The sequence below is a fragment of the Macrotis lagotis genome, chromosome 7 (assembly GCF_037893015.1).
Source record: "Macrotis lagotis isolate mMagLag1 chromosome 7, bilby.v1.9.chrom.fasta, whole genome shotgun sequence".
NCBI lineage: Eukaryota > Metazoa > Chordata > Mammalia > Peramelemorphia > Peramelidae > Macrotis > Macrotis lagotis.
Window position 1 is genome coordinate 40,785,978 of NC_133664.1, and position 14,502 is coordinate 40,800,479.

The 14,502-nt window shown below is 36.5% G+C and overlaps 1 protein-coding gene across 8 annotated transcripts in view; it reads left to right on the forward strand.

The window, feature by feature from the left end:
* Nucleotides 1-14,502, forward strand: part of TMEM108 (transmembrane protein 108) — a 366,409-nt gene that overhangs the window by 132,844 nt on the left and 219,063 nt on the right. Inside the window, exon 1 of one of the 8 annotated variants that reach the window (XM_074195830.1) lies at nt 9,565-10,225. The exons of the other annotated variants lie outside the window; for them this stretch is intronic. The gene's annotated coding sequence lies outside the window, so the exon portion shown is untranslated. Of the gene's footprint in view, nt 1-9,564; nt 10,226-14,502 lie in introns of those variants that run through there. 8 annotated transcript variants of the gene reach the window in all.

Genomic DNA, 14,502 nt, shown 5'->3' on the forward strand with positions numbered 1-14,502 from the left:
ATCCTTCTGGGAGAGAAGCCTGAAAGATATATAGACCTCTTTTAGAAGTTCCTGGATGTAGTAACTCTAAACAAGAATGTTTGGGTGGATCCAGAGTCTTAGGGGAAGTGGAAATACCTTATAGTTATCTCTAATATTCCTAAAGAGTTACTAAGGTCATAGAACATTCTAGGTATGGATAACCTTTAATCACATAAGTTTGGATTTAAACAGCATAATAATTTTTCCTAAATAGTAAATAAATCATTTCCCCCTATTCCCAGCTCCATCCTTTAAGGTAGAAGCTCTTAAACCATTTTTGTGCATTCTGGACCCTAAAATCTATGTATCTTCACAGAATAAATTTTTTTAATTTTAGGAAGGTTTTATTTATTTTCAGTTTTACAATTTTTGCCCCAATCCCTCTCCCCACCCCCACAGAAGGCAGTTTGCTAGTCTTTACATCATTCCCATAATATGCATTGATCCAAGTTGAATGTGATGAGAAAGAAATCATGTCCTCAAGGACACATGCTGTATGAGATATAGCAGAATTACATAATAAGACAATTTTTAAAAAATTAAATTAAAGGTACATAGAAAGTCTCTGATCTTTGTTCAAACTCCACAATTCTTTCTCAGGATACAGAAGGCATTCTCCATCACAGATATCCCAAAATTGTGCCTGATTGTTGTCCTGTATTATGAACAAGTCCATTAAGGTTGATCATCACTCCCATGCTGCTGTTAGGGTGTACAATGTTCTTCTAGTTCTGCTCATCTCACTCAGCATCAGTTCATGCAATTCCTTCCAAGCTTCCCTGAATTCCCATCCCTCCTGGTTTCTAATAGAACAATAGTATTCCATCACATATATATACCACAGTTTGTTAAGTCATTCCCCAATTGATGGGCATTCCCTCTGTTTCCATTTCTTTGCCACACATAGAGAGCTACTGTGCACATTTTTGTATAGGTGATGTTTTTACCCTTTTTTTCATAATCTCTTCAGGGTATAGACCCAGTAGTGGTATTGCTGGATCAAAGGGCATGTACATTTTTGTTGCCCTTTGGGCATAATTCCAAATTGCTCTCCAGAAATGTTGGATGAGTTCACAGCTCCACCAACAATGCATTAGTGTCCCAGATTTCCCACATCCCTTCCAACATTGATCATTGTCCTTTCTGGTCATATTGACCAGTCTGAGAGATGTGAGGTGGTACCTCAGAGATGTTTTAATTTGCATTTCTCTAATAATTAGTGATTTAGAGCAATTTTTCATATTGCTATGGATTGCTTTGATTTCCTTATCTGAAAATTGCCTTTGCATATTCTTTGACCATTTGTCAATTGGGGAATGGCTTGTCTTTTTTTTTTTAATTTAACTCAGTTCTCTGTATATTTTAGAGATTAGTCCTTTGTCAGAAACACTAGTTGTAAAAATTGTTTCCTAATCTACTACATGTTATAAATGAATGAAAAGAAAAACCTGCTAGAGTGAGAGAAAATTGTACATTTTATTCATGAACCTTGCAAGATACACCTTACAAGGTATGGGTACTTCACCTAGGGGTGAAGCACGAATTAGTCTTCAAAGTCAGGTAATTTATGGTCTTCAGAAACTCTTTCTCCTCCCTCTTGGATGTTTATAGGCTCTCAGAGTTTGAGTTACAATCTAAGAGGTCCACCCATTCCATGACATGCCCCTAATTTGATCCCCTCCACATCATCTGATGCATGATATGCAAAAGAACCCCAATCCTCACAGGGGGTGTGTGGGTTAATATTCATTTACCTAATTGAGCAAACTCAGTAGCATTAGGTCAAGATCTCTAGGTCACTCTTGACTATTTGAGAATCGGTTTGGGGTTTGGTATCCCTGGAATGGGATTAGGAAAACTCTTCCAGTCTTGTGATTGGCTGGGCCATTCCCCCTTTCTAATGGATTCCCTAAGGGCTCCCCTCCACACCCTGTGTAGACCAACACCCTACATTTCTCACACTATATTTCTTTTGATCTTGGTTACAGTGGTTTTGTCTGTGCGAAAGTTTTTTAATTTAATGTAATCAAAATTATCTAGTTTGTTTTTAGTGATGTTCCCCATCTCTCCCTTGGTCATAAATTGCTTCCCTTTCCATAGATCTGACAGGTAAACTAGAATAATGTTTTTAATTGTATAAAATAAAATGCTTAAGATTATAGATATTGAAATATAGATATCAAATATTTCCTAATAGTTTATGGACCCCAGGTTAAGTAGCCTGGTCTAAGGAGTAGTGAGGTAGCAAATCTTGATGCACAATGCTCTTAGTATGAGCTGTTATCAAGGGATTATAAGAGATGGTCTTCAGGACTGGCTATCTGATGTTTCCCTGAAGACTCTCACTGCCTTATTATAATAAGCAATGTACTTGACTGTAATATGACATGGTGAGGTGGCACATCTCCAAGCAATTTCCCATCCATTTTTGCCCATGTATTCTGGCTTACCTACAGTTTTATATATGTCAAGGTGCCAGCCAGATGGAGAGCAGAAAAGAAACTAGTAGCCAACAGTAACTCAGAGAACAAGCTTCAAAAACAAAGATACTAAGTAATTGATATTCTAAATCCACAATAAAGCAACTAAATTCTGCCCTTTCAGCATTAACTCTGTTTCTGCCCAAGGACTGATCCTAGGATAATAACTGTTGCCTGACTTCACTCCCTTTCCTTCCCTCCCACCCCATTAAAATTGAAGCCAATTTATCATGTAGACACTGAAAGTTATTACTCAAAGTTGTATTAAAACGTGAATTTATATTGAACAAAACCAATAAGGCAAGCAGCCCTGACATTTAATATTCTTGGAAAACCTTTCCTATTGAACAAGGTGAATCTACACAAGGCACATTTACAAAATGAAAGGCGCTGTTGGGAGGGTAATCTTCTCTTACAAATGATGGGCGAGTAATTTGAAAAATGATTACGCACATGGAAGGCTTTTTTTTTTTCGGTCCTCTGTATCACTTCCAGTCCTGAGAAGAGTCTGTGTGAGTAAAGGCCTACATAAAGGCCTTAGTCCCCCAATATATAAGAAAGGAAGGAAATAAACATTTATTCAATGCAGCACTATGCGAAACACTAGGACTACAAATACAAACAAAAAGAAAGCTAGTTCCTGCCCCCAAGGAAGACTCTGGTCTTATATAAATGAAATATATTTATTCTGAAAGGAGAAAACTACAAGCAAAGGAGGTAGGATGGGAAGGGACTCAGTGAGGCACCATGGTTAAAGACTGGCCAGTCTAGGCCCTTCACAAAATAGAAACTCCCAGAAGAACTTGCCAGTGGGAGAAGGTGATAATAATAATATAAGATGGGAAGAACTGGCACTTGTTCTGAATCAAAGAGTTTTTCTGTGTAGGTATATTTATACTTTATTGTGTGGCTGAATTAGGCAAGTAGATGTGATAATAACTTGCCTGGTGTTTCTTTCTTTGTCTTTCTGTTCCCAAAACAGTGATTATTCAGGCTCAGTCAATACTTTACTGATTGATTTGAAGGGCTTTGAAAATGAGAGCAAATGCTATTATGCTGATTTACTATATTATTACATTATAATATAATATTTATTGTTTATTATATTTATATTATTATATAATGTTTACTATAGTATATGCTTTTAATAGTGATGATATGCTATTATGGTCATTGTGTATTATGCCACTTAGAGGTTAGTCATGGAACACTGTTGGAATTGTTGGGATTCTGGACTGGGAATCAAGAGACTTGGGATCTAGCTTGGCCTGCCACTAATTTGCTATGTGACTTTCAGAATGCTATGTCCCTGGGATTCTTCTCCTCACTCATCATATATATCTAAGATCACTTTCAGCTCTAAGAGTGAATGATGCCATTTTCCCCCTCCCTCTATTGTAAATAAAAGGTTCATCTAACTCTGGGCAGAGGAAAATTGTTATTAGCTGCCCATTCCAACATAACTCCAAGAATGTTCCTTCAATCAATGGAACTCTGCATATCAGTAACCAATAAGTTCCCTTCCCCCTTGCAAGTGTTGGCTCAGACACCAGGTCAGGTGTTGCTCTGAGCACTGGGACAGATTGAGCAGAATTGGCAGGAGGAACAGCATTTCATAATCTAACTCTTCTCCCATCTCTTCTGCTCAGACTTATTTCTTCTTCCCCCTGCACAACAGGAGAACAAGACTCTTCTAAAGAAAATGGGAGCCCTAAGAATTTGGAATAAATAGACAGCAGAAATAGACATACCTGTGTGTTGGTTCCTACTATTGAAATGGGATGAAGCAGGTCCTAATAATAACAGTTGGCAATGATTGTTTTAAGTGATTTTTAAACATGTATCCTCTCAGTTTCTCTTCCCATAACCCTATGGGATAGTTAAGGGTCAATCAAGTGGCAAGCAATTTTTAAACACTAGTCTAGGTCAGACACCATGCTTGGCTGTGGGCATTATTATCCATGCTTTAGAGATAAAGAAATTAGAACTAGGGAGAAGCTATGAGACTTGTCAAGGTCAAATGTCGGGGCAAACCCAAGGAAGGATTTGAATCCAAGTCTACAATCTCTCAGATCACATTCTTTCTACTGCTCTGCACAGCTTCTCACTATTTGCTGACTAAGTTCTTGGTTCTCCATCCCCCAGTACATAGTAGATTTCATATTTTGAATTGTAGTCCCAAGGTTACAGGTCTGAAAGTTATATTTTAAGGAAGTACTCCATTCATTTTGAGTAACTAATGATTTCTTTATTATAGAGACTTTCAGACATGAATGGCTAAATAAGGAGGGGGAGGAAAGAAATGCATTGAAAGGATGTTGGTAGGAGTAAAGAGTTGTTTTGCATATACATGTGAGTAGGAGACCTAGAATCATTTAATTTTTAGGCAATTCATTCGATGCACAGTTCATGTCAAATGTATCTCCCATTTGCAATGTTACATATTGTGTATATAGGCTTTGAATATGTGGACATTTGAGTCATTTTCAACCTGGTTTTTACACATTTTTAAAATAGTGGAACATGAGGATTAAAGGACTGGAATTTTTTATTGATTCTAGAGTTGAACTTTATCTGCTAGGAAAAGGCCAGCACTGGACACTTAGAAAAGAAATTATTATTATTTTTGTCTATGATTTGAGAGATATGTTTTATGATTGTAGGAATGAACTTTGGCAGCTGTTCTCTATCAGTGTCATATTCATCCAGGTCAAAGGGCTGATACCTTCTCAATACGTCACCCTGTTTTTATTTAGAGCAGGGAAAAAGATTATGTTTAGACTGAGTAGAAAATCATTTTTATGCTAAAACCCCCTATCATTCAGAAGAGACCACATGGTTTAGAGAAAAAGAGAGGGTTGAATAGAATGGAAAGTTTTGGAGCCTGGGGTCAGGAGAACTAACTTCAAACTCTACCATTAATAAGCCATGTGACACTGGGCAAATCACTTTACTAGAGTGTTAGACTTGAAATAAGGGGATCAGGGCTCAGTTTAGCTGTGTAACCATAAACCAGAGATAATGGCACTTTAACTACTGATAACACAATAATTTTCCATGGGAAAATGCTTTGAAAATCTTAAAGCACCAAACAAATGTGAGCTATTATCATTTGCCTCTCTGAACCTCAGTTTCTTCATCTTTTAAAAACGAAGGAAAAGTAATTAGTTGAACTTAGTCTTTTTTCAACTCTAAAATTCTATAATTTTAAGAAATAACTTTCCAGTTTGTCTAATTGATACTGGTAGATACCAATACATCTGCAACTTAGTATATAAATCTTCATTGCCTGAGGCTCAGGAATTATGTGACTTATTTTTGTTTATACAACTTAATAAGTGTCAGAGGCAAGATTTGAATTTAGGTCTTCCTGGCTCTAAATAAAAGCACTCTCACCACTATGTCATGCCTGCTTTCTATACAGCTGAAATCACAGAGGTTTTTGGTTAATTAAATTCTTCTCCCTGGATCTACTGCATTTTTTTTTAGGTTTTTACAAGACAAATGGAGTTAAATGACTTGCCCAAGGCCACACAGCTAGGTAATTATTAAGTGTCTGAGACCCAGGTACTCCTGACTCCAGGGCCGGTGCTTTATCCACTATGCCACCTAGCCGCCCCATCTCCTGCACTTATCTATCTTATCTATCATCCCATTGCTCTGTTGATGTTAGCTTTCTCAGGACCATGGGGCGTGGACAGCTCCCTGCAAAAGGAGACATGAGTACAAACAAGCACAAGCCTAGGAAGAAATCCCTACATTTGTCCAAAAAAAACAATTAGGTCACAATAAATATCATAAGTGCTTTCCCTCCTAATAAACAGATGAGATTTCATTCTTTTTGGAGAGCAGAAGGACAATGGAAAGCATCCAAAACCATTGAATCCGTGTCTTCTTCCTTCATCTGTCTCCATCTCCTCTCCTACTTCCCCCCCCTCTAGTCCTCTGTATCTGTCTCTATCTCTTTCTCCTTCCGTTTCTCTCCTGAGGAAGAACAAAGAGAAATATTAGCTTGCAGCATATGAATCAGTGTCTACTAATATTTGAGGCAACATGGATCATATACAGGCAGTTTTTGATGACCAGTATCCATTAGATTTGTTGCAAAGAGGCTGGAGGATTGACAGCATTAGTGCTTCAATTAAACAGTAGTTTAAGGGGGTAGGGGGAAGATATCTTATTGACTAATCTGTTTCATTTTTATCGGTAATGATTTGATAGCAGTAAACAATTAATTCATTTAAAATTAAATGATGGTTGGTACAGTTGCTGAGAAACAGAACTGAGGAATTAAAAGGGCTAATATTGGGAAGGGAGAATTCAAGTTATGTGTTAAGATTAAAACAAGTAGAAAGCAGATATTCACTATAAATGGACTGAAATCCCTTCTTTTTTTTAGGTTTTTGCAAGGCAAATGGGGCTAAGTGGCTTACCCAAGGCCACACAGCTAGGTAATTATTAAGTGTCTGAGGCTGGATTTGAACCCAGGTACTCCTGACTCCAGGGCCAGTGCTTTATCCACTACACCACCTAGCTGCCCCCTGAAATCCCTTCTTCATGGAGTTTTGGCAGGTCTCCCATCTTTTCACTCTTTGTTTAGAGAGCAAGCTTTCATCTCCAAGAATTCCTTAAAACAATTCAATTCATTTCAGTTAATTTCAACAATCATTTTTTTAAAAAATCATAGCTAGGTAACTTAGAGCCAGGAAAAACTCAAGTGTAACTCCTGCCTCAGATGCTAAACAAATTACTTGCCTCCTCTCAACTTCAATTTCCTGATCTGTGAAACTGGGATGATCACAGTGCCTGTCTCTGAGTTGTTGTGAGGATCAAATGAAGAGATATATGTAAAGCACTTTGTAAACCTTAATGTACTTTATATACTATCATTGTTGTCATTCAGTTTTGTCTGACATTTTGTGACCCTGTGGTTTTCTTGGCAAAGATACTGAAGTAGTTTGCTATTTCTTTCTTCAGTGGATTAAGGCAAACAGAAATTGTGACTTGCCCAGAGTCACATAGCAAATAAGTATCTGAGTCCAGGTTCAGGTCTTCCTGATTCAAGTGCTCTATGCACTGAGCTATCCAGTTGTCACTTAACATTATCATTATTATTATTTACCATATTGACCCTTTCAGATTGTAAACTCCTCAAAATCAAGACCTGTGTCCTTTTTACATTGGTATTCACCAGGACTACTGTATACATAGCCCTTTGCTCATAGTAAGTGCTTAAAATTAGTGTCTGTTAAATTGAATTGTCATGGCTAACTGAATGAAAGGGGACATGGAACATTTTCCACTTTTACTCTATCAAAATGAGAATGCCTTTTTAAAGCAAGATATCACATTTTTTACTTGATGGGGAAATACAATTTATGTAAGATTTGAGGAAAATCAAAACAGGTGCAGTTAATTAACTTATTACTTTCATTTGCAAGTTTTTTCAGTCATTGTTCAAATGAGCCTATATTTGCTTCAATTGATATAGCTCAAATTCATGATTTTGAGGAGGGTTTAGCTTCAGTCAGCTCTGAGACCCCCCCTCCAACTCTGAGATTGTATGATTTGGTGGCAACTTATCCTCAATCTTTCTTGGAAATTTAAACCACTCAAAGACATTTAGGTGAAAGGATCTCTCGCTCTGGTCCCAACAGTTTGAAACTCCAAGGCAGCCTGGCCTGAAACCCTTACTGGCAGCTCCTGTTTCATCTTTGGACTTTGTAGAGAAGAATGGACTGCCTACTTATAGCTTCTCTTTTGAAAGACCTCATTTGCCCCTTTCGTTTCCTTATTTCTTTTTCTCCCTTGTGGCAAAGCAGAGAGATAAAATCTTGTCACAGCTTGATATCTTGTACAAAAACCCTGTGATGGTCAGGTACCCTACCAGCAGCCTGCCTGTAAAACCCTTTCAAAGCCACTTTGTCTCATCAGGTAGGCTGCTCCATTATGCGGATTGATTTGTACTGAATGCTTACCCTAGCTGCCATGACTTAGCCATAACTAGATAATAAAAAGACTTAGAAGTTTTTAACCAGCAGTATTGAGGGATTTATTCATAAAATCTTTCCAATAACTCATTCTCATTAACAGGAAAATTCTGCTCATAAACTCCCTGAAATCTTTGGTGCTGAGAATCCACAACTAGCAAAGAAATCTAATCACTAGGGAGAGAACTATTTTTAGACATGAATAGCAACAGGTGCATGCATTCACACACACACACACACACATATATATATATATATATATATATATATATATATATATATATAAAATTTGAGAAGCAGTGCAATATAGTGGGTAGAATGCTTGTCTTGGTTCAGGAAAACTGGTAATGATGTTCTACTGTTTGACACTAGACATATCACTTAAAATTTCTGTGCATAAATATATAGAGAGGGGATCATAGACTTAGAGCTGGAAGGAACCTCAGAAAGCATCAAATCCATTCTTCTCATTTTACAGATGAAGAATCTGAGGCAAGGAGAGGTTTATATATGGAGATAGGTGTAGATGTGTATATATATATACATATGTGTTCTTATCTACATACATATGTGTATGCATGTATACATATATGTGTGTAGATATGTATAAAGTCATACAGATATCCATATATATATATATATATATATATATATATAGTTGACTTATCTATGTGAAGGGAACAAAAAATAAAAAAGCTAATCATAAAGACATGAATTGACCCAGAAAAGGACTTTTTCGAAGAAGGGAATTCAAGATATGAATTTTGAAGAAAATTGCACTGATTAAGAGAAGACAAGAACACTTTCCAGGTAGGAGATCACCATGAAGAAAGGCAAAGTAGCAGGGAAAAAAAGATACTGGGGGGTTGGGCTGGGTAATTGGTGTGTGGCACAGTTAAGGTCCCAACCTGGTGCACTCATAGAGGTATGTTGAAAGATGACATAAAATCAGATTGGACCAAAAGGAGGAAATGAAACAATTGAATTTTACCAAAAAAAAAAAAGTCCTTCATTTTGCTCTAAATACACTTGTCTGCCAGTGTTTTAGAAGTGTGTGCCCTTTTAAACAGAAGTCCTTAACCATGGATAGATTCTAGGCATTCCCTGAATTTGGATGGGAGAGAAAATTGCGGCTTTATTTTCATGAGCCTTTGGTTTTCTTTGTGAACTCACGAATTTTATTTCTATGCATTTAAAAGCATTGTTGTGAGGAGTCTATACGTTTCACCAAAGGGTGAAAATGACACACAAAGGTTCAGTAACCCTGCTTTAAAAGAAGAAAGCTGTGGATCAGTGAAGCAGATTTGTATCCAGTCTTCTGATGGTTGCTATGGAAACCATTGAGTACAGATTATATTTCACACTTTACACAGCCAGGGAGTTTGAAAACTGAAAGCAGTTTAGTTTGGTGTCCGAGGAATTTCCTTCTGATTGGCAAAGGCCAGTTAATGCTAGCAAACATTCAACAGGATATTTTAGAGTGATTTTTTTCTTCTCTCATTTTCCTGGAGTGAATAGATACTGGATCTCTTCACCAACATTAAAAAAGGCAAGAGGACACTGAAGAAAAAACTTAATGTCTTTTCTTTGCTGATTTGGAAGCAGGCAGATCTCTCTCTAACTTGAGAGAAGATAGGAACTTGGAGGGAAACTGCTGGGTTTTTGATGAAAAAATTGGTCAGAAGTGTCAAAACTATGAACAGTGTCTTGGAAGAATTTCAAGAAATGTTCCAGGTGAGTTAGTTTTATTTAAACTAAGACACAGCACACTCATTATCTCCCTCTTTATGCTTTTGGACAATTTTAATCAGGAGGAAATTTTGTCCTTTATTAAGTAAAAATCCACCCCTACCTTAGTTGAATGTTCTTTAGGAAGCCTGGCACTTTGGGCCATAAGACCATACCAAGGCCTTGCTCTCCATGTAGGGGTCCTCCATGATTCTTTCAGACAAAGTAACTAGGAGAAAACAACTTCTTTTGTTTTTTACTTTGAATGGATTTTAATATATTCAGAATGGCTTCTTGAGAAAATAACTTCTTAAGAGTTGGTATGGTAAACCTAAACATATAAAGTGAGGACAAAATGCCATATGGGCTTTTAATAGATTTCTTCTGATTCTCTGATTTCTCTCTGAAGATAGATTTCTTTTGGTCTATTATAAAGCATTGAAGAAGAAAACCTTTTTCTTTGATTTTGCAAGGTTTGGGGTTTTATGTGTATATGTGCGCGAGAAGGTAAAAGCATTTATGTTCAAAAACCTTCTTTCTTTGATTTAAACACAAAATTTCACTCCCTCTGTAACTTTTCATCAAAGAGGATTCTATGCCACAGTTTTTCCTCCTTTCTTAAGATATGAAACCTTATTCTAAGTCCTAGTCAAACCTTTTCTGGAGCTCTATTTTTCATTCTAGGCTCTAGAATGTTCCATGAACCATCTCTCATATTCCATCCTTATTGCCTAGAATCTTGTGATCTCTTCACCCCCTCTCATTTTCTGTGATCATGTTCCTATCAAGGTCTATGCAAATGATCTACCAAATATGTCAGTTCCTTTTCTCTTTTTCTTCGTCTCTACCCCAAGACCACTGACCCCTGAAGTCAGGTTTATTTGTACCTTTTATCCATTTGAGGCCATGGTATTTTATATAAGATAACAATGGTGGACAGTTTTGAACCATGGAAAGCCACCGTGAATTTTCATAGTTGCTATCTAGCCTAATTTCATGTTATATCCTCCAGGTGAACCACCTGGATGTTGAGAACTATTTTCTTTTGTTGTCTTTTCCCCTAGTGAGTTTCAGTGTCTTGTATTTTTTTAAAAAGCTAAACCTGTGATTTCATTGTTAAGTGGGACCCATGATAAGGAAAGGGGCAAAGTCAATTCCTTCTTTACAACTTAAAGCCTTAGGGAATTGCCTTAGAAATACTAAAAGGGTTGGGGACTTGCCCAGAGTCAAGAGTCAATAGGTGCAAAAGAAAGACTTGAACCTAAATCTCTTCACTGAACCATGCTGCTTATGTTTTACACATAGCAGGTGCTGAATAAATGCTTGTTGGATTGAATTATATTTCCTGCTCCTATTTGGTTCTGAGGCCAGAAATATTCCCTTGCCTTAGTTCATGTAATTCTCTTCTTTTTCTCACCATTGAACTTGCTAAAATTCTACCCATCCTTCAAGGTCCAGTTCACTGACTACCATCTCATTATCACCTCAGCTATTCTCCTTTGAACATCTAAAGCAGTTTGGAGCTCTGCTAATTCCAAAAACTTCCGGCATTGTTGTTTCTATGTATGTCTTATCTCCTAGAGAACTGGTGTCCTAGCTGTCAAAAGTGTTTGAATAAATTAAAAAATATGGCATTCTTATTGCCATGAGTCTTTCCAGTGAAGTTACTGTGTTCTCAAATTCTGGAAGACTTTCCATTTAATAATGCCATCTTTGAGGAAAGAATTGGTTGCTTATTTAAAAATACATCCAGACCTCCAAGACCTGAGTGGTTGACTAAGGAATTAATCTGAAGTCTTTTTAGATATCTTTTTTTTCCTGGAGATTTGGTCTCTCTATCTCACTAAGGCTGGAATGTCCTGATTCCAATATTGATTGATACAGAAGCTTTAAATGATTTAATTTTCCTAATAGGCAGCCTACTAGCCCTCTACTCCCAGGAACTCAACATATTAGTGCCAGACTCACCATTTGGTTTGCTTTGAGGGAAGACTAGCACCTCTGGTATGCAGGTTTGCTAAACCTTTTTCAGGACTGGTCTTTGGTGTCCTCCTCTTACCCACCTCTCACCCATGACTCCAAAAAACTATAACGTGTAGAGGCCACACACTGGTAAAATTATCTTGACAAATAGACTAACCTAGGTTGAGGGTAAATGTCAATGAATTAGGGGGATATCTATTCCCAAGTATTTGGAGTTCTCTTCCAGCAGAATGAATAGATGAGAACAGCTCATTCCAATGGCCATGGAAGTGGCTGAAGCAGAAACTGTGGAGTGCTTATAAGTAGTCATAAGTCATAAGAAGTCATAAGATGTCAAGGTCATTCTCTAACTCCTAGACCATCATCAGTTTGTCTTGCCACTGGACTTTGATGACTCAGGAAGAAAAAATGAAATTTATAGTATTAGTACAGCTCTGCCAGTTCACACACAAGTCATCACCCTATAATGTCATTGGTTCTCTTCAAAAGTGAAGGACAAACAAGAATCTTTTCATATACTTTAGATCTTCTCAATTTAAGCAATCCACCAACCTCAGTGTCCCTTAGTAACAAGTATTACAGACATGTGTCACCATGCTCAGTTAGAAATAGTCTTTGTGTTAGAGTTCTAAATTTATCAAAGAACCCTTCAGATCTCTGAGGCACCTTTCAGCTCTAAAACTCTAGCTGCTATTACTCAAAATGAAGCTTACTGAGATTATTGGAAGATATTTCTGTAAAATGCATCTGTATCTTTAGTGTAATATTCAATATAATAATAATTCTCATTAGTCTGCAGTGAGAAGCAATATGGCCTCATGGATAAAGCTAGCCTTGGAAGTCAGTAAGAATTGCATTCAAGTTTGTGGCTTAACTGTGTGTTCTTGGGCAAGTCACTTAACTTCTTAATTGTGTAGATAACTCTTTTAGGACCATAACTTGAAGAGAAGGTACAGATGGCTTTCAATGTTTGGTAGACTTATATGGGAAAAGAGACCCATTCCATTTCTTTGAATTTATGTGTTTTTCTCAGGTTTATGGGCCTTATGTTGACATAAGTTGCCTCACTCTGAAATTCTTTACACTAATAAAATGTCTGGTCTTATCTCTATTAGCCTGTGCCATATTACCTCACTTATATAAAGAATGAACACTAATGATTGTTTGAATGAACTTTGGATGAATAAGCAACAGTAGAAATCTGATGTCTGTTTCTTGTGAGATTGGTGTTCAGCAGTCAGCTCCTTCCCCAAAAGTTTATAATACCCTCTTCCTTGACTTAGTTCATATATTTATCATATGAGATCATCTGCTCCATATGACTCAATTCAGTGAATCTATATGAAACCTCTGTCATTTGTAAGGTACTTTGCTAGGCAGTAAATGTCCCTTCTGATCTATAAGATCCTTTTAACTCTAAAATTCTATGGTGCTCTTATGCGAAAGGAAGCTTATTGAGGTCCCGCAGATATTTTTGTACATCATCTTTTTCAGATCATAATGAAATAAAAATGACATTCTATAAAAGGAAGTGGAGAGATGGATTAAAAATTCATTGGAAACTAATCAATGTAATCCTAAAGAATAAGTGGGTCAAAGAATAAATCATATAAACAATCAATAATTTCATTAAAGAGAATTACAATAATGAGACAGCATACCCAAATTTATGGGATATAGCCAAATCAGTGCTTAGTTTTTAAAGATTAAATTCATTTATTTTATTCTGAACTTAAGAAATAAAACAAGCATTTTCATAACATAGAAGAATAAAAAGATAATTACACATGAAACTGCAATCTATTATGTACAACTTGCTATTCATTTTAAATATATAATATAGTTATCTGCATCTAAAGAAAAAACTAATAAATGGAAGTATGTATAGAATGATTCCACATATACACACACATTCGTGTTATCTGGGGGTAGAAGGAGAGTAAAAGCAGGAAGGTAAAAAGGAAGATACTTGATGACAAAGCAGTACTTAAGAGAAAATTTATATCTCTAAATGTTTACACCAGTAAAATAAAGAGCATATTAATTAATTGGGCATGCTACTTAAGCTAGAGGAAAAAATTAAAAACCCCCAAATTAAATAACAAATTGGAAATCCTGAAAATCAAAGGAGAGGTAAATTAAATTGAAAATAATAAAACCATTGAACTAACAAATAAAACAAGAAGTTGGTTTCATGGAAAAGGAAAAAAACCAAATAGATAAACCATTGGTTAATCTGATCTTTAAAAAGGAAAGAAGAAAACCAAGTTACTAATATCAAACATAATAGAGGCGAATTC